Source organism: Pipistrellus kuhlii, unplaced genomic scaffold, assembly GCF_014108245.1.
Source record: "Pipistrellus kuhlii isolate mPipKuh1 unplaced genomic scaffold, mPipKuh1.p scaffold_m20_p_17, whole genome shotgun sequence".
Lineage (NCBI taxonomy): Eukaryota > Metazoa > Chordata > Mammalia > Chiroptera > Vespertilionidae > Pipistrellus > Pipistrellus kuhlii.
Genome location: NW_023425482.1, coordinates 5153005 through 5171279, shown reverse-complemented (window position 1 = coordinate 5171279; position 18275 = coordinate 5153005). Strand labels below are relative to the sequence as shown.

The following is an 18275-nucleotide window of genomic DNA, read 5'->3' as shown; positions in this document are numbered from 1 at the left end:
GAACAACAACGCTGGCTGCTTTCTTGCCCCACAGAAATGTGGTGGACAGGCCAGGGGTGGCTCTGCCACAGGGTGCCCTCTCTTCCTAGCCTTGGTTTCCTCATCCTAAATCTATAAAACCAGCTTCCCACAGTTGGGAGAGGTCAAGTGGGTGACGTAGAGGAAATGCTCTGTCACTTGTAAAACGCTCTCTGTAGGCTGTTATCACTCTCTGTCTCCTCTCCAGGCCAGCAAAGGCCTCACTGGTCACGTGGATATTTTTCTCTGAGGGGAGTATAGGGCCAGAGTACAGGGTTTTGCCGAATTGACGAATGGGGCAGTATCCAGAGGGAAGGGAACCTTCTGCATGCCCCCTCCAATCTGTGGCCCAGGAGGGATCTTGCCAGAGCTCTGTCCCAGGTGAGAGCCACTGTCCATCCAGCCTGCCAATATCTGCCACCTGAGGTCAGCTAGAGCCTGGGTATTCATTTCCTGTGGCTGACCATAACTGGGGCTGATGGTGCTTAAGACACCAGAAGTTTACTTCCTCACCGTTCTAGAGACCCGGAGTCTGAGATCAAGGTGTTGGCAGGTTTGGTTCCTCCTGGGGTTTCTGCAGGTGAATCTGTTCCTCATCTCTCTCCCAGCTTCTGTGGTTCCAGGTATTTGTTTGCTTATAGATGCCCTTCCCTTTTCTGCTTCCATTGACCCAGGCCTCTTTTGTGTATCCTTTCTCTTCTCTTATAAGCACAGTAGAGGCCCTTGGCCTGGCCTGCACCCTCTTGCAATCCAAGACCCCTCAGGAGATATCAGAGAGCTGATTTCAGCTCAATTCCCACAGGCCAGGCTCAGGAACCCCACCGGTGTACGAATCTGTGCACTGGGCCTTTAGTGTGCATATAAGATGTTTGGTTAATCTCTTCCCATCCTTCCCCTTCGAGAATTATCAGTCTGTTCCATGTTTCCATGCCTATGCATTGAATGTCTGCCTCCTGGTGGTCATTGTGTATCATAGCTACCACAGCTGGTTGGCTGGTTGGCTGGTCGCTTAGGCTTTTATATATATAGATTGAATTTAGGCCCCACCCACATCCAGGATGATCCCATCTCAATACCCTTTACTTAATTACACCTGCAAAGACCCTTTTTCCAAATAAGGTCACATCCACAGATTCTGGGGCCTGGGCATATCTTTTCACCTTCGATACATTGCATTATGCTTTTAAACTCTCAACTGTCACTCACCCACCTACCTCCCACACCCCACCGCTGCCCAGGAATGCATGCTGCATGAGTGCAAATATCATTTGTCTTCTTGTGACACAATCTGGAGCTCCACACAGCCCCAGGTGTGGGGCCCAGCGAATGTTTGTTGAATGATGGAATGACTGAATGACGGAATGACTGAATGACGGCTGGGCGATGGTTCGCATTCCCCTGTTTCCCTGAGCATTGATAATGTGGATCGTTATCTTTCAAATGGCAAGAGTGGTGCTTATGTATCTATGCTTGAAACAAATAAAATAACTAAAGAAGCCGCTGCTTCCCTACACAGGTGCCAGAAGGAAGCTGAGTTCCCTCCTGAGAACAAGAGATCCTGAGGAGGGGGTTGGAAGGACAAAGCTCCCTCCACACACAAGCCGCTGGGTGAGTGATGGCCCTGGGATGCCAGCCTGGGCACCGGGCTGGGCCGCCCTCCCCATGACTCTGGCTGTCCTTTCCTGATCCGGAAGCCCAGGGTCCGCGCAGTATTAGGACGCCACGTGGACGGGATTAGGACACGAGGACCGAGAGACGCCACAGGGGTGAGTCGTCACTTCCCATTTAATGTGACCACCAGCACCAATGCCATGGGCATTGAGTCTCAAGTATGTGATACTGGCTCATGGAAGGAACACCCCTTTCTGTCTGATTCGTGTCACCAACAAACACCAGAGCACACACCACGAGGACTCTGGCGGGCCCTCCTCAGCCTGGAGGAGGCACTGCTCCCATGAGTCACACATCCCTGGCCTTGTCCCAGGGAGAAAACAGCAGCTCTGTTTTAGAGAGGATGAGGTGGGCTCAGAGAGGTTGAGGGGCTGGACAAGGCCACACAGCAAGAGGGACTGAGCTGGGGCCTGGAGCCCGGGCTCTGCAGTGCGGTCCCTCGCGATGCCTCAGCAGGTCTGTGCAGGCGGTGACCTCTGAGTTCATCCAGCTCCTCCTGTTTTGTGCCTTTCCCTTTCCTCCCATCCCTCACCATGTGCTGGGTGTCCCATGGCTGAGGGTGTAATGGGGCGATGAGGTCCCCTGTGTCCTGGCAGGCGTCTAACCTGGCTGGGCCTCAGTTCTCTCAAGTGGGGCTAGAGAGTGCCTCCCCAGGGCAGTCAGAGGGGAGGGTTAACGCCCCAGGGCATCCTCATTCATTCATTCATTCATTCACTCATTCACTCAGCAGGGACTTTGGGGCTGACCTTGGAGGCTGAGGACTGGGCTACTGCCCCCCAGAGCTCAGAGACTTGGGAGGGGGCATTGGTTACACAAAAACAGGCTGCAGAGCAAAGGAGGATGCGTCATTGTCAGTAGGCGCCAAGTGACAGGCTGGGAGGGAGTTCCAGGCAAAGGTCCAGTGCAGCCAGCCCACCCTGGAGCAGCTCCGTGGAATGACCCATCAGTTGACGACGCACAGTCCACGGGCCATTCCCAACAAATATCTGGGTATAGCACCAGAACTGGTTCTGCGGCTGTGCCTTTGAGTGGAAAAAAAGAGGGCATTTTAGAAAAAAATGTGCAGTGTTATATGGAAAAATCATAATGATGGGATGTTGGGGGAGAAGGGCAGAGGAAAGCATCTGTGTGAGTGTGTGAGCAGGGGTGAGTGTGTGAGTGTGAGTATGAGTGTGTGAGCAGGGGTGAGTGTGTGAGCAGGGGTGAGTGTGTGAGCAGGGGTGAGTGTGAGTGTGAGTGTGTGAGCAGGGGTGAGTGTGTGAGTGTGTGAGCAGGGGTGATGAGTGAGTATGTGAGCAGGGGCCAGTATGTGAGTGTGAGTGTGTGTGCAGGGGTGAGGATGTGAGGATGTGAGTGTGTGGGGTGAGTGTGTGAGTATCAGTGTGAGCAGAGGTGAGCGTGGGTGAACCTGGTGTCTGTGTGTGTGAGGACTGACTGAGAAAGTGTGCATGTGGCTCTGTGTGCATGTGTGTGTCTGTGCACAGGTGTGTATGTGCCTCTGGGCTCATGGATTTTGACTCCTTTTACAAGACGCCTCCTGCTTTGGCCCTGGTCACTCTGGGAGGGGAGGCCACATGGCTGTCCCTGGCTGGCTGTTGTCCCCATGCCATGCCCCTGCTCCTCCCACAGCACAGGAGCCTGGCTCTCAGCACTCCACCCCACTCCTCAGTCCCCTTTCCCGGATTCGAATTTCTTTCAATATTTTTAAATTCACTTTTGATGGCACCTGGTGAGTCTCTTCTGGCCCAACTCCCAGCAGTTACTCGATTCTGATTTCCCCAAAGTTAAATTCAAGACCCGTTCTTTACCCTCATCCTAAAAATCTCCCGCAGTGTACCACACTTCGGGGCCACTTAGATAAAGGAGCCTCTCCTGGGTGAAAGAAGGGAATCGGTGGGCACGGATGGGTCAGGGCCGGGCTGAGAGCAGGGACTTTTGCCTTTTGTGGGGAAGTAAGTGCACACAGGGGAAGGAGGAGCAGCTGGGTGCTCCCTGGAAGTCTGCTGGGCCTAGTGCTGGGCCTGGGGCTGGGCCTGCTGCTGGGCCTGTACTGGGCCAGGTGCTGGGCCTGGGGCTGGCCTAGCCTGGAGACTCTCTCTCTAGCACCGGCGATGGGGTGGCTGGGGCTGTGGCGTGCTGCTGTGACAGTCCTTTCCGGGCTTGTACAATGGTCACCCATGAAGCCACACCAAGGGATTTCATGTGTGGGGTGTGGGGTGTGTGTGAGTGTGTGTGTGTGTGGGGGGGGGGTGTGTGTGTGAGGGTTCTAAACATATTTGAGCTCCTCGAAGTCCTGACTCTTGGTGGACAGTTATTGTGGGTTGAACTGTACCCCCAAAGGACATGCTCAGTACTCACACCCTGCACCTATGAATGTGACCTGGTTGGAGATAGGGTCTTTGCAGGCCCTGTTGACCAGGTTAAAGGGAGATCATAGGGGGCGGCCCTTATAAGACCAGGAAAAGGCACACAGGAGGAGAGGCTATGTGACAAGGAGGCATAGTGGGTGACGCATCTCCCAGCCAGTCGCACAGGGATCACCGGGGCCCAGAAGCTGGGAGACACAGGAATTGGTTCTTTCCCCAGAATCTCCGGAAGGAACCAGCCCTGCCCACGCAGACATCTCAGGCTTCCTGTGCCCAGAGCTGTGGGAGACCAGGTTTCTGTTGTTTTGGCCGTCCAGACTGTGGTGCTTTGTTATGGCAGCACCGGGCACGCATGTGACAGGCCCTGAGTGCTCACCCAGTGCCCTCCGTGGGAACACTCACAAAGCACATGAAATGAACACCCTGCTGCACCCCATGCTTGCTTCTGTTTACTTCTCTTTCTTTGTCCTTCGGTCACTTTGCATTCTATTTCCCATCCCTGCTCACCTCACCTTGGAGTTCAGAAGTGTGGGTTTCAAAGCAAAGGACATTTGGAAAATAATTACTCTGCAGGGTTGCAAGTTGAAATTCCAGACCTCCACAGAAAGCTTGGAAAAGGAATTCTCTCCCCCCAGAGATGCCTTCTCCCTCCTCGTCTCTGGAGCCCCCACACTTTACAATTACGCCCAGATGAGGGCTGCAAGCTCTCACAGTGGGTGTTTCTGAAACCCACTTGCTGACCTTGAGTATCATACAGGCAGGAGCCAGGCTTGTCTTACTCCCCCCAGGGCCTGGGACCATGCCTGACACCCCGCTGGGCTTATGTGCCCATTTGTGGAGGGAAGGAGGAGGAAATTCATGCCTCAGAGCCATGCCTGACCTCTGGGCTCCCTACTTCTCTACTATTTTCCATGTGCCTGGCCCAAGGGGCCTGACACCTGGTATCTCACTCTAGTTCCCACCCTGTCATCCCTAAGGGACCATCCCCCCACAATCACCAGACACCAATAGAGGCCGAGAGTGAGTTGGTGTCCCGGGGCAGCCCTCGCCAAGGCCCACAAACCTCTCTGGAAGTTCTGGAGGCAATGATCTGAAATCAGGTGTCAGCAGGGCTGGCTCCTCCCAGGGCTCCGGGAGGATCTTCCTGCCTCTCCAGCTCAGGAGGCCCAGGTGGCCCTGGGCTGGTGGCCACGTTGCTCTGTCACCTGGCACATGTGAGCCTCCTGGGACCTCGGGCTTCATCTTCCTGTGACAATGGGATCACAGCGCCCACTCACAGGAGCCCGGCCCCTGGGGGCTCAAGGGACCCTTTGGTTCTTGCTCTGCCGTGACTTAGCCCAAGCAGAGAAGTAAGTGCTCTCTGGGAAAAGACATTTTTGTAGCAGATTTTGGAAGCTGACCCTGAAGTTTCTAAACCTTCAACTTCTGTTTTTGGTAGCACATTCCCATTAAGAAATTGGAGAAACTGAAAAGTCGATAAAAGGGCAAGAATGAAAAACCACCCAGAGACAACTACTTTTCGTGTTTTATTATTTTTACTTTCAGATTTTTTATTTTTTATCGTGAATTATTTTAATAGTTGAGATTGATCTGGAAAATAATTTTCGAACAGCCCTTGATTGCTGGGAGCAGGGGTTGGAGCTTGTACCGGAGGACAGACCAGCACGTGGGTGGGGAGGGCGCGCTGTCCCCACGCTGGCCGTGGGGGCTAGGTGGGAGCTGAACCATCTGCCGTGCTGCACAAACAGACAGCACCGAGCCAGCCATTTCTCCAAGGGTCGCAGTCTTTTCCGTGACTTCACACATAAACGGGTTTATGTTCCATCTCACTAAAACGAGTCAACCTGCAGGAAAATAACAAGCCAAGCCAGGATAAAGAGATAAAATCAATGTAAACATTTTCACCAATTTTCCAGTATTTTTCCTCATGAAGAAATACCCGAGAGGCTTTGCAAAGGCCTTGACTGAGCAGTGTTTGCACTGAGTTCCCAGTTCACCGGAAACCAATGTCCTGTTAGACGCTGGAACAAACCACTTCGGAAGTAAGAGATGCGCTGATGGGAGCTGCCTGCTTCCGCAGACATGACAGACGTGATCCGAGGAAAAGGAAGCAAGCAGCTTGCTTTCCATCCTGCGATGAGCCATGTGGTGGGGTGAGGACACGTGGACATCACTCAACAGACAAGTCAGCTGGCAGATGTGGAGGGTGTCCACGTGGACATCACTCAACAGACAAGTCAGCCGGCAGATGCCCCCGGGCACGTGTTGGTGGCTGTCTGGCGTGGTGCCCGCACACTGCTGGCCTGACAACCTCACCTGTTTCTGAGTGAGCAGAGTTCTCCCTGCTCCAGCTGCAGGCTGCAGTGAGGACAGGCTGAAGGGCAGGGACAGGCGGGAGCCCTCCTGAGTCCAAGGTGGGGCTCCTTGTAATGCAGTTTGTGCCTGAGAGAGCATGAGCGTATATGCTGTGAGTGAGCGTGTGAGTGTGTGTGAACATGTGTGTGAATACCTGTGACCATGTGTGGTCGATGTGTACATATATGCTGTGAGTGAGCATGTGTGTGGTATATGAGCATTGTGGAGTATGTGCACGCATGTGGTATGTGCACATTTGTAATACCCGAGCATGTACGCACACACACGGCGTATACATATATGTGGTGTGTGCCACACACACATGTGCGTGGTGTCTGAGCATAAGTGCACATGTGTGGTGTGTACGTACATGGTATGTGTGCACATGTGTGGTGTACATGCACACGTGTGGTGTGTGCTCACACGCACGCAGTGGCTGTGCACATGTGTGGTCTAGTGTGTACATGTGTGTTGTGCATACACACGTGTGGTTGTGTGTTGTGTATGCACATGTGTAGCGTGTGTGTGTGCACATGTGTGGTGTGTGTGATGTCCTCCCCCCTGTCTCCCCACACACTGCTTCCTCCAGCAATGGCATCTGCATGCTTCTTCTAGTAACTCTTTGTGCCCAAAGTATCCAGTGACCACCCAGCCACCCCGCACATCTCAGACCTGCTGTCCCCGATGGGTCCCTGAGAGAATTTATAGGAGGTTGGCCCTTCCCCTGGGCTCACACTCTGCTTGGGGAACTGTGGGCTGCATTGGTGGGATCGGGACCCCCAATGGTGGAGGCCCTTTCTCGTGGTCCTTTCTACTTCCTGTTTGCTGTGCCTTCATTTGGAAGGGGCTCCCCATGTCTTACATTTTGAAATTCTGGGTGTTTCTAAGCGTCATTGACAGTGGAATTGGGATCGTGGATTCTAGTCCCACTTACTGGTTTCCCTGATACTTCAGGAGGAGAGGACGGAACTGCCTCCACACCTATGGCTGCACCTGGGCGTGGTGGGGAACAGCCCATCCAAAGGTGCGGTCGGCAGTTTGTGGAGAAACCACAATGATGGGTTGAGTTGACCCTGAAAACACTCTTCTTGGCAGATGGGTCAGGCAGGTGTGCAAAGTTACCCAGAATGCAACTGACATGTCCTTGAGCAAAGTCCATGTGTCTTTCCCTCTGGACCCCCTTGACCACCTGACCAGCTGCTTCCCTGGGCTCTGTGCCTCAGCCCTTCTTAGATCAGTGGCAGCTAGGAGGGCATGGATGGGGTTTCTGCTTTGGTGGGAGAGTAGGCTGGCATGGCCACAGCCCCGCCAAGTGCAGGCCCACTGGGCCACAGCTGCCCTTACCTGCTGCATGTTTGGAAGCCTGTGTGCCTTGTTCTGGAGGTTTCTGCAGGAGGGAAGCTGTACCCCTGTCCTCGTAGCTCTGTCAGCCTTCGCAGACCCAGCCCTTCCAGTCATCCAAGGAGGAGGCTGACGGCCTGCGGGACCCACGCCAGCACAGTTAGAAAAGACTGAAGGAAGACCTTGACCAAGGTTTTTGCAGGAGGGAAGCTGTACACACAGGTGTCTGAACGTGAGCAGTTAGTTTCCCTAGTGACAGGTGACTTGAAAGAGGGTTGTTTTTTTAAAATATATATTTTATTGATTTTTTACAGAGAGGAAGGGAGAGGGATAGAGAGTTAGAAACACCGCTGAGAGAGAAACATCAATCAGCTGCCTCATGCACACCTCCTACTGGGGATGTACCTGTAACCAAGGTACATGCCCTTGACCAGAATAGAACCTGGGATCCTTCAGTCTGCAGGTGGACGCTCTATCCACTGAGCCAAACCAGTCAGGGCAAAAGTTTGTTTTTGTTTTTGTTTTTTTAAATATATTTTATTAATATTTTACAGAGAGGAAGGGAGAGAGATAGAGAGCTAGAAACGTCGATAAGAGAGAAACATCGACCAGCTGCCTCTTGCACACCCCCTACCAGGGATGTGCCGGTAACCAATGTACATGCCCTTGACTGGAATCGAACCTGGGACCTTTCGGTCCGCAGACCAACGCTCTACCACTGAGCCAAACCGGTTTCGGCAAAAGTTTGGTTTTGATAAGAGAGTTTGATTAATCTAAAAAAAAAAAAAAAAAATTCTATCTGGCAGAGGTCGGAAATGGGAGTCAAAACCGGAGCCTTTGATTGGCTCATCTCCTCCTGAGGGGAAGGCGACCTGCGGAAGCAGTGCTGGTCTGAATGTGCCAAGATGCTCAGGGACAAAACAGCCGGGGAATAGTTTGGCACATCAGTGCGGGGACTGTCCCTGCCCGGCAGGTGGAACGGAGCCGAAGCCGGCGAGAGCCTGGCCTGCTTGTTGGCATGGTGCGGGGCGCGCTGCTGTGGTCTGCGCAGCGTGGTCTGTGCATTGGTGGACCTTCTGCCTTCTCACTCTGCTCTCTTGTCCCCCAAACCCTCAGTGCCACATGAACCCTCTGCAATTCTGAACCTCGGTTTGGGGATTTGGCCCGTTCGTCAGTGGGTTTTCCACATCTGGTTTCCCTGGGAACTTTTGCTGTTTTTCTGAAACATGAAATTGTCTTTTTTCTGTGGGAGTGAGCTCACTGGTTTTGGTGGGGCTGGTCCATCTGAGGGGTCGTGTGCTCCTGAACCCAGAGGAAGATGCTGTGGAGCCTGAAGGTGCCGGGATACCCACCCACCCAAGCAGCGGCGTCAGAGACCCTCCGTGCCTGAGATCACTGTAGATTCCCAGTGAGAGCCCCAGGAGAGGTTAGCATTCGGATGACAATGATCTCAGCTTCCCTCTCAAGTGATTCACAGGATTAAACTGTCAACGTTAAATATTAAAGATGGGCTGGGGCTTAATGCCCCACAGAACCAGGCTTCCCAGGCACTGAGGAGCAGCTTGGGGGCAGGAATACCCTCAGCTCAGAGGGGCAAGGAGCCACACTGAAGAAGGACTCAGCTCTGGTCACCCACCGAGGGTGCCAAGGGGCTGCCCGGGCCAGCTTATGGGGCCGGCCTTCTCTTCTGGGTGTAACAACTTCCAGGGGACCCTCCTCATTGGGGAGGTTGAACTACAGCGCCTCTGGGTGGCCACGGCTGGGTTAGCTGGTGGGTGTTTAATAAGAGAGGGAGGGCAGCCCTCTCCCCGACAGAACGTGGAGTCTAGTCATCGCTGGTGTTTATCTCTCTGTGTCCTGAAGCCCTCCCAAACCCCGCGTGGCTGTCAGCAGGGCCCCGTGCCAATCAGATAAAGGCTGGGATGGTCTGGCCGGAGTGCAGATTTATCCCAGCCTGACTCACAAGGAAGGTAAAAAAAATCAGGAATTTGGGCAGAAGTTAGGATGCTTTCCCCCCTGGACCTTCCCTGGGCTCTGGGAAGCAAGTGAGGGATTGACAGCTGGGCCTCGCACTGCCCCCCCCTCCTTCTCAGCACTCACCCGTGTCCATGTGACAAATGCCTGCCACGTGCCCCAGACTCTGGGACAAAGGCAAAGAAAGAGGCGTCAGCCCAGGCCTCAGGTGCCCCAGGGCACGGGCTGCTGTCCTGGGTGAGTGACAGGAGGCCAATGCCCGCACCCTCTTGGAATCCTCAGTAATTGTTGGTTCTGCACCATGAATGACGAAGTCCCGAGAGTCACTCCTCAATTCCTCACTGTCTCTGTATGCCCCTCCCTGTCTGCAGAATTTGGGATGTTAACCTCTATTTCTGTCCATTATAATAGCTCATTTGTTTGAGTTGTCTCCTGGCAAGATTGGCTCAAGAGACGGGTCTTATATTCCCATTTCCCTCCTTTTGCATGCGAGTGTCTCCCCCTTCCCCCACCTCCCAAGCACACGCTGGAGCCCATACAGGGGCCAGCCCTTCCTGGCCGCCCGCCCTCCCCACGCCCTGAGCTGGAGGCTTTGCACCTCCTGTTAACCACAGATCAGACCACAAAGCTGGGCTTGAAACCAGCCCCGTCAGACCCCAGCGCTGTTTCCCCTTCAACTGTATCAGTGGGTTTTCAGAAAAAAGGAGACGGGACTCCAGAGGATGCTCCGTCCTGTCTTTAATCTCTGCCTCCTGAGTGAGCACTTTGAAGACCAACATTTCAAATGAATTTCGATCTAAGCAGAGAGAGACACCAAACCATGGCTCCCTGACGGGACAAGATGAGGGGCATCGGCACACACCCCGCCTCCTTCGTTTTCTTTACTTAACAGATCTCCTCTGTAGAGCGGTTTTAGGGTTAGTCCCCCTCCTTCTCTCTCCACCACTCTCCCACCCCATCCCTCTGCTGCTGAAGTCTGGTCTTAGCATAGAGCACTTGTTGTCCTCAATGAGTCCGCAGTCTACATTCGGTTCATTCTCGGTGTTGTACATCCTGTGGGTTTGGACAAATGTGTATTCACCATCACAGTTTATACAGAGCAGTTCCACTGACCTAAACTCCCTCTGTGCTCCATCTGTTCATCCCCACCCCCAAAATCCCGGAAACCACTGATCTCACTTGTGCATAGCGTTGCTCTTCCCGGAGTGCCATGGAGTTGGAGTCACACAGTGGGCAGCTTTTTCAGATTGCTTCTATCCCTTAGGGCCGTGCCCTTACAGTTCTTCCCTGTCGTTTCAAGGCAGATGGTCATTTCTTTTAGTGTAACTCATCTCACATTGTCTGGATGTGCAGCTTATTTACCTGTTCATCCCGTAAGGACATCTTGGTTCTTCCAGCTTCTGGAGGTTTGAATGAAGCCACCCTCTAATCTTTACCTGCTTGCTTCTCTGTGACCATACCATGCTACAAGTCCCAGGGGAGGAATTTTGGCCCATTGGTGTCCATATGCCCAGCAGCACCCACCCAGAGTGAGACACAGTAGCTGCTCCATCAATAGTTGTGGAACTGGATTGTGGGGGATGGCAGAGAGGGAAAATTCTGGCCAAGAGGAAGAGAGGAATTGGCCCTTATCCCTGTGGAGGGATGGAGAGCCACACTATAACATTGGGGGGAGGGGGGAGGAGGGTGTTGCCAGGGGAGGCACAGACCCTAAAGAAAGGCCACTTTGTCCAAACCCATCTCAGACTGCTCAAGGCCTCCCTTCAGATCTCTTGGGGTTAGAGGCTAGGGTTTGCAAATATCCGCTTAATTTAAACTCTTTAAAATGTACATATCTGAGAATGATGAGGACCAAACTGCAGTTGAGTGAAGTTGACATTTTTTATTGGTCCACTCATGATCACTGAGATCCCAGTCTTCTCTGGAATTTAGGGCGTGTGACCATGACCAAGATCACACACCAGAGCCTCCAAAAGCCCATCTTCTTTCCTTCTTTGAAAAAAGCAAAACGCTCTGCTGTAGCAGAATCGTTGTATAAAGAACAAGAGGCAAAAAAAAAAAAAAAAAAAAAAGAACAAGCGGCAGAAGGTTCCTATTGTTAGTCTTTCATTGGCCAGGGCACTTCTCCTGGGGACATTGCCCTCTGCTGGTGCCGGTCCAACTCCCTGTGTGAGTCACCTCCCCTTTCTGGGATCAAATGAGGTATGAGTGACAGGTTTCCTCTTGCAAGTCAGCTGGGATTGATTGGTAATGACTGCCCAGAACACTGGATCCACACTCCATGGTGGGTTAGATATGTCTGCCATGGTACAGGAGTGGACACTGGCTAACGCTCAAGACTCTGCCATTAGGTACTGCATGCTCTTGGGCTTTTGCTATAGATCCTCCTGATTTCTGTTTACTTTACAATCCAAAATTGTGAGTCGGTGAGGTAGGCCAGGGAAAAAAATTGAAAAGTGGTTAATTTCATTTTTTTTTCTTTTATTGATTAAAAAATAAGATGAAAACGATTCTTTACATTTTTAACATTGACTTGTAAGAAAGAAAATAAATGTCCATGAAACTTTGGGATTCTCTAATATGCTGCTTTGCCTTTAAATAAGACCTGGGACCAGTGATGCGAAGGCTCGTGTTGGAGCTGGGTCTGCCTGTGAATTTCTGTGTTCTCACTGGCCCCTGGCAGGCTCTGAGCACTCCCACCTTAGGTCATTTCATGACTCAGGTTGCCAGCGGGCAGGTATTAGGCCCTGGTATCGAAAAGGCAGGCTGGCTGGACCGGGACGCACCTGTCATGGATAGGATCTTCTGTCCCATCCTCAGAGCCATCAGCCCCCCACGCCGAGGGGAGCCCAAGGCCAGTGCACTGACTGTCCTGGGTGGTGATGCCAGCTGCCTGTGACAGTGTACGGGGTGGATCTTAGTGCCCGCTCTGCCCAGCCTGTCCCAATCTGCTGGGGGCCGTGCTGCGAGTCATCTGTTCTCAGTCACTGTTCCTCCTGGCATTTAGAAATGACCCTCCTGAGGAACAACAGGACAGATTCCAATATTTCCTCTAATAGCTGTGTGTTGAGGAAGAAGAAAGGAGAGAGAAAGGGATGCAGGCGAAGAAGGATCATAGCCAACAGCTGGCAGTAGCCAGGGTAGGGGTGCTGGGTTCCCTATGAGCTCAGCTGTTGTGTGCATGCCAACCACTCAGCCTCAGCACCCAAATACACACACTGCGTGCCAGTACTGAACAAGGCCCATAGTGACGAACAGGGCAGAGCTGGAGGCTGCCAGCATGGGGATATGGACGCGTCCGCCAGGAAGCGCAGACCAGCATTTCTGAGCCGGAACTGGGGCTTGAGACCTGCAGCTGCAAAGAGGGGTCTGCACACCCCAGAGCATGGGGGCAGTGACCCTGTTGGTGGACTATGACGCAGGGACATTTTGGAGCCGGGGCATATCCCCAGCTGCTCTCTATAGCCAAGTGGCTCCCTCCCGCTGGTTCAGAGGAAAGAGAGGGCACGTGTGGTGTGGAGAGCTCCCCCGTGGCCCTCAGTGTTCACCAGGGACCCTCAGTAAGTCCCTAGCACAGCCCCTGGCCTCTCAGTGGGTGCAGTGATGGGTGCGCCAGCCCTTCAGCCCAGGCCCACCAGAGGCTGGTGCAGACCCTCTCCTCCTGCAGACCTGCTGGCACCAGCATTCTCACGGTCCTGGAACAGCTGCTCACACGTCTGCACAGCTCACACATCTGTACACATCGCATACAGTACTTCTCATGTACATGTCATATACGTGCTCACATATGTCTTGCACATGCTCATCTGCTCACATAAACATCTGCACAGCACATGTCTGCTCACACATTCGATTGGTGAGCCATCGTTCACTTAGGCGGTGGTGTGGGTTAAAAGCACTTCACTGTTGCATGAGAAGTTTATCTGGGACCTGGGAGGCTCTGGAGAACGGGTCCAGGTGCCACACCCAGAGCCACCACACCAGCTGAGGCCAGGGACATAGCCTGAAAGGGGACAGGTACATGCCTGGGCCCCAAGGGCAGGGATAGGTGGCAGCAGGTCTACAGACCTCCAGACAGAGTGACTCATGTCCCACACATCCTGCCACACATGATATGAGCTCTGCCTGCAGAGCCGGAGCTAGGGTGGCCAAAGCCGTCCTCAGGAGGAGAGCAGGTGGCAAGGAATACGGGCTGTGCCACGTAAGTGACTGAACAGGGGCCCCGTCTGCCTTTGTCTAACTCTCAGGAGGCAGGCAGATCAGGAGCCCAGTCCTGGGGCCGCACAAAGCACCCTCCGCACTGAGGAAGGTTGAGAGGGCTCCGAGCAGAGCAGCAGGTCACGCTGGGACACAAGGCTGCGGGGAGGCAGAAAGGCCAGGGAGGAGAGGACTGAGGGGCCTGACATTCTGGAAATGCCTGGAGGCACAGGACACACAGGAGGGGGAGGAGCTTCTCTGTCTCTGCTTTGATGAGACGGAACAGGGGTGGGGAGATAATCTGGACTGTGTGAGCAAGGCCCATTCCAGGAGCCCTGGCGCCCGGACAGATCTGCGGTGTGCCTCCAGAGGAAACACAGCTGGACTTGGAGCCAGGAAGGTTTTTCCCAGAGATGGCAGACACACCGCCACCCAGAGGCGCCACCCAGAGGGGCCACACCAAGCCAGGCCCTCTGGGCAGTCAGGGCCTGGGAGCCTCAGTGGCCACCCTCTCCTGGGACTCTGTGCTTCCCTCTCCACTTGAAGGGTTTGCTGGAGGCCCTTGTGGCCTTCCACGAGCACCCCCTCATTTCCCTGCAAGCCCTGACCCTTTGCCCCCACAGGCCAGAGAGAGGTGACATCAGAGCCTCCCTCTCATCTCCCAGCCCTCCCTGTGCACAGGAGCTGTGGGCACAGGCCACGCCCAGGCAATGCATATCTCTTCCCTGCTGGTGTCCTGGTCCGTTTCTGAGGGGATAGGGTGTGTGTGTGGGGGGGGGGGGGGGGAATGTGGCAGTGAGCCCATTCCTGAATACTACCCCTTGCACATCCCCACTCCATAGCCCTTCGGGCCTGACAGCCGCTCAGAACCCAGACAGCGCTCTGTGCTGGCAGCTGGGATCTCAGGGCACTCAGCAGGGTTTGTGCAAGCTGGACAAAAGGGCACCTTCCCCCGACACCACACCTGTCAGGAATTCACCCACGAGCCTTCTGGTAAACACCAGTCACTGTCACTGCTGGAAATGGCCGCCGTGACTGTAAAACGCCCAATGGGCCCGAAGCTGGGAGCTTGTCCAGCGCCTGCCTTCACGCCACCACCCGGGGCTTCCCTCAGCGCATCGTCACAGCTCAGACAGTAGCTGCCCTAAGCCCAGCCTTTCTCCCCTTGTCCTTCCATGCACCCGCCCGAATGGGGGGCTCTGAGGACAGCCCTGCCCCTCCTGGCCCTGGGCCAGCCCACAGGCCTCGGCTGTGCCCCCGCTCATCACCACAGTGGCTGCTGCTTCCCGAGCCCCATTTCCCCACCCCAGGCGCTGAGTGCACATGGGGCACGCACGAGGCCACTGCCCTTTTTGAGTTGTTGCTCCACTGGAAGGACACACACATATACACATTCATAAAGCACACGCTCACACACACATACTAACACACACACTCTTCAGAATGCACATATACACACGCACTAAAACATACGCTCTTCAGAATACACACATACACGCAAACACAGTGTTACACACACAAATCATACACAGAGACCCTACAGAGTCTAAGAGCTTTAATAGGGCTGTTAGCAAAGTGTCAGGTGAGCACAGAGTAAAAATTAAACATGTATGCCTGGCAGAGCCTCTACGTGTTCAGAGGAGGTGACAGTCCACCAGGGTCTTGAAGTGATTGCTGACAGAACGAGTAGGAAGGCCAGAGGGAATGTCCAGGGAATGCGAGCAGCTTGGTCTGGTCAGGGCCGGGGCTGTGCTGCTCCAACATCTGTGGGTACAAGGGGGCCTGGGGAGCATGTTTAAGTGCAAATTCAAGGTTACTTCTCCAATCCAGGGGTGTCTGGGGTGGGGCTCAGTACACGGCATGTTTTGTGAGCACCCCAGCCTATGGTGATAGGTCCCTGGCCGCACAGTAAGACATGCTGGCTGGGTTGAGGGTGGGAGGAGAATAATGAGATGATGCTAGAAAGGCAGTTTGGGGCCAGGTGTGACATGCCACGTCCTCTGGGGTCTGTACCCATGTCCTGCAGGCCACACAAAAACCAGGGCGTCAACACAGCAGCAGTGCCTGACCCCCTTGTCAAAGGTGGCCAGACTCCTCAGGGACAAGCTCTTCTGGAAGGTTCCTGGGGTAGGCTGCCTGTCTTCCTGGAGCTCACAGTCTGGGCACCAGGACCACCAGCCCCGCCCCGCCCTCACTGTCACCCGGAGATGGACAGGCTGTGGGGAGGCTGGAGTTTGGCCAGCCCCAGAGGAGGCAAGGCTGGACCCGGCCTTGAAGGAGAGCTGTGTGTGACAGGCGGTCTTCCTCCACCCAGAGGTCCAACCAGGGCAGTTTCGTCCCCAGGGGACACAGCATGTGTGGAGGCAATTTTGTTTGTCACAACTTTTGGGGGTGGAGGTGCTCCTGGCATCTAGTGGGTGGATACTGCTCTACATCCCACAGTGTGCCCCGCCCCCTCCAGACAGAGAATTATATGGCCCTTGTTTCTTGTAGCTGCTACAGGTGACCACAAACTGGGAGCTTGACACAGCAGAGCCTGCTCCCTCCCGGGTCTGGAGGTCAGGACGCAGATGCAGTTGTGGGCAGGCCAGGCTCCTCTGGGGCTCTCGGGGGGACTCTTCCTGCCTCTGCCAGCTCCTGGGGACTCCAGGCGTTCCTGGGCTTGTGGCTCATGACCCCAACCTCTGCCTCCATCACTGCGTGACCTTCCCCCTGTGTTTGTCTGGCCACATTTCTCTCTCCAAATACAAACACATCCTGAGGTCCCGGAGATTAGCACTTCAACATATGCACCGGGGGTGGGGGCAATGGCATGATTCCGTGAATGACAGATGGGTATGAAGTTCCAGCATGGCCATGGCTACCTTCCCAGGCCTGGGCCCTCTAAGGCTTGGTAACCAGCAGACCTTGCCAAAGGGTCAGCCTGGTGCCCCCCGCAGGGATGCCAGCCGTTGCCCAAAAGCACGAGGAGTCTCTCACCCACGAGGTTTGGCAGCCCAGCTTCAGAATCCCTGGGTGTTTACACATTCCTGTAATGAAGGAAAAAACCCGAGAAGCAAAAACCCAGGGCAGTTATTCACTCTTGCTTTCTTAAGCTGCAGAAGGAGCTGGTTGGGAAATCATGAGTCAAACGAAATCCTTTATGGAATGAGCAAAAACAAAAGGAACAAAAGCCGTTTGACTCACTCGCTGAGCCCCCCATGGGGAGCCGCTGACTGGGAATGTTTACCATCCCAGCTGCTCCCAGCTCGCTGCCCTGCCCGGACCCTGGCTGTCTGCATTCCCCTGGACCCGCTGTCCAGATGCTTAAGTCACTGCTTATAATGGCACAAGAAGTCAGGAGGTGGCTTTCGGAGGCTGGAAAAACAGTCAAGTGTCCTTGGCCAGCAGCTGACTCACTGGCTCCGCACAGAAGCTCTGCTTGGTCCCAAGGCAGCCACCTGGGGCAGTCTTTGTCGGTGCCAGGGACGCTGGAGTGGCGAGTCTGTTCTCAGCCTTTGAATGCTCGTTTGTGGGCCTGCCCATTCATTCATGCTGGTCCTATAGAACAGTTCTGTGTCCACACAGACATATTCCAGTCCCTCTATGGAAGTGGCTTCTGACCTCAGTTGGGATGCAAGACATACACAAACCCTTCTGGAAGTTTTTCTCATTCCCCTCAGATAGAGTGGGTGCTCATCAGTGGTATCCACACTTGGCACTTTCCCCTGCTCTGCAGTTGTCTGCTGGTGGACAAGGAGAGAGGCAATCCACCCAGCCTGTGTTCCCAGGAGAGCAGAGGGAATGCAGCACCTCAGGCAGCCCTGTGCTCCCAGTGCGGGTATAAGGAGCAGCACAGAGAAGCTGCTGTGTGTGTGGTTTTTGGATGAATGGGTGGTGGGTGGATGAGTGGGTGGGTGGGTGGATGGGTGGATGAATGGATGGGTGGGTGGGTAGGTGGGTGGTGGATAGAGAGACAGGTGGGTGGATGTATAGATGGGTGGATGGATGGATGGATGGATGGATGGATAGGTGGGTGGGTGAATGGATAGGTGGATGGATAGATGGGTGGGTGGGTGGATGGATAGATGGGTGGGTGAATGGATGGGTGTGTAAATGGATGGTTGGGTAGATGGATGGATAGATGGGTGAATGGATAGATGGGTGGGTGGATGGATGGGTGGGTGGATGAGCATAAAGCAGTCACCTAACTGTGACAATCTGGCCATGTTATCTGCCCAGTGTTATGGCTTAGAAAGCCCATAATCTGGGAAAGTGGAAAAACAGACCCTCCCCAGGAGGCCTGAAGTTTACTGCCAATGAGAAGAAGAGATCCCCTACCAATAAGTACATCACTGCTAAAGGGAAGATCAT

At 54.1% G+C, this 18275-nt stretch overlaps 1 protein-coding gene across 1 annotated transcript in view; it reads left to right on the top strand.

Moving 5' to 3' along the window:
- Window positions 1-1536: 1536 nt before the first annotated feature.
- ZNF469 (zinc finger protein 469) overlaps window positions 1537-18275 on the top strand; it is a 187844-nt gene continuing 171105 nt past the window's right edge. Inside the window, exon 1 of the mRNA XM_045582609.1 lies at window positions 1537-1784. The gene's annotated coding sequence lies outside the window, so the exon portion shown is untranslated. The remainder of the gene's footprint in view (window positions 1785-18275) is intronic.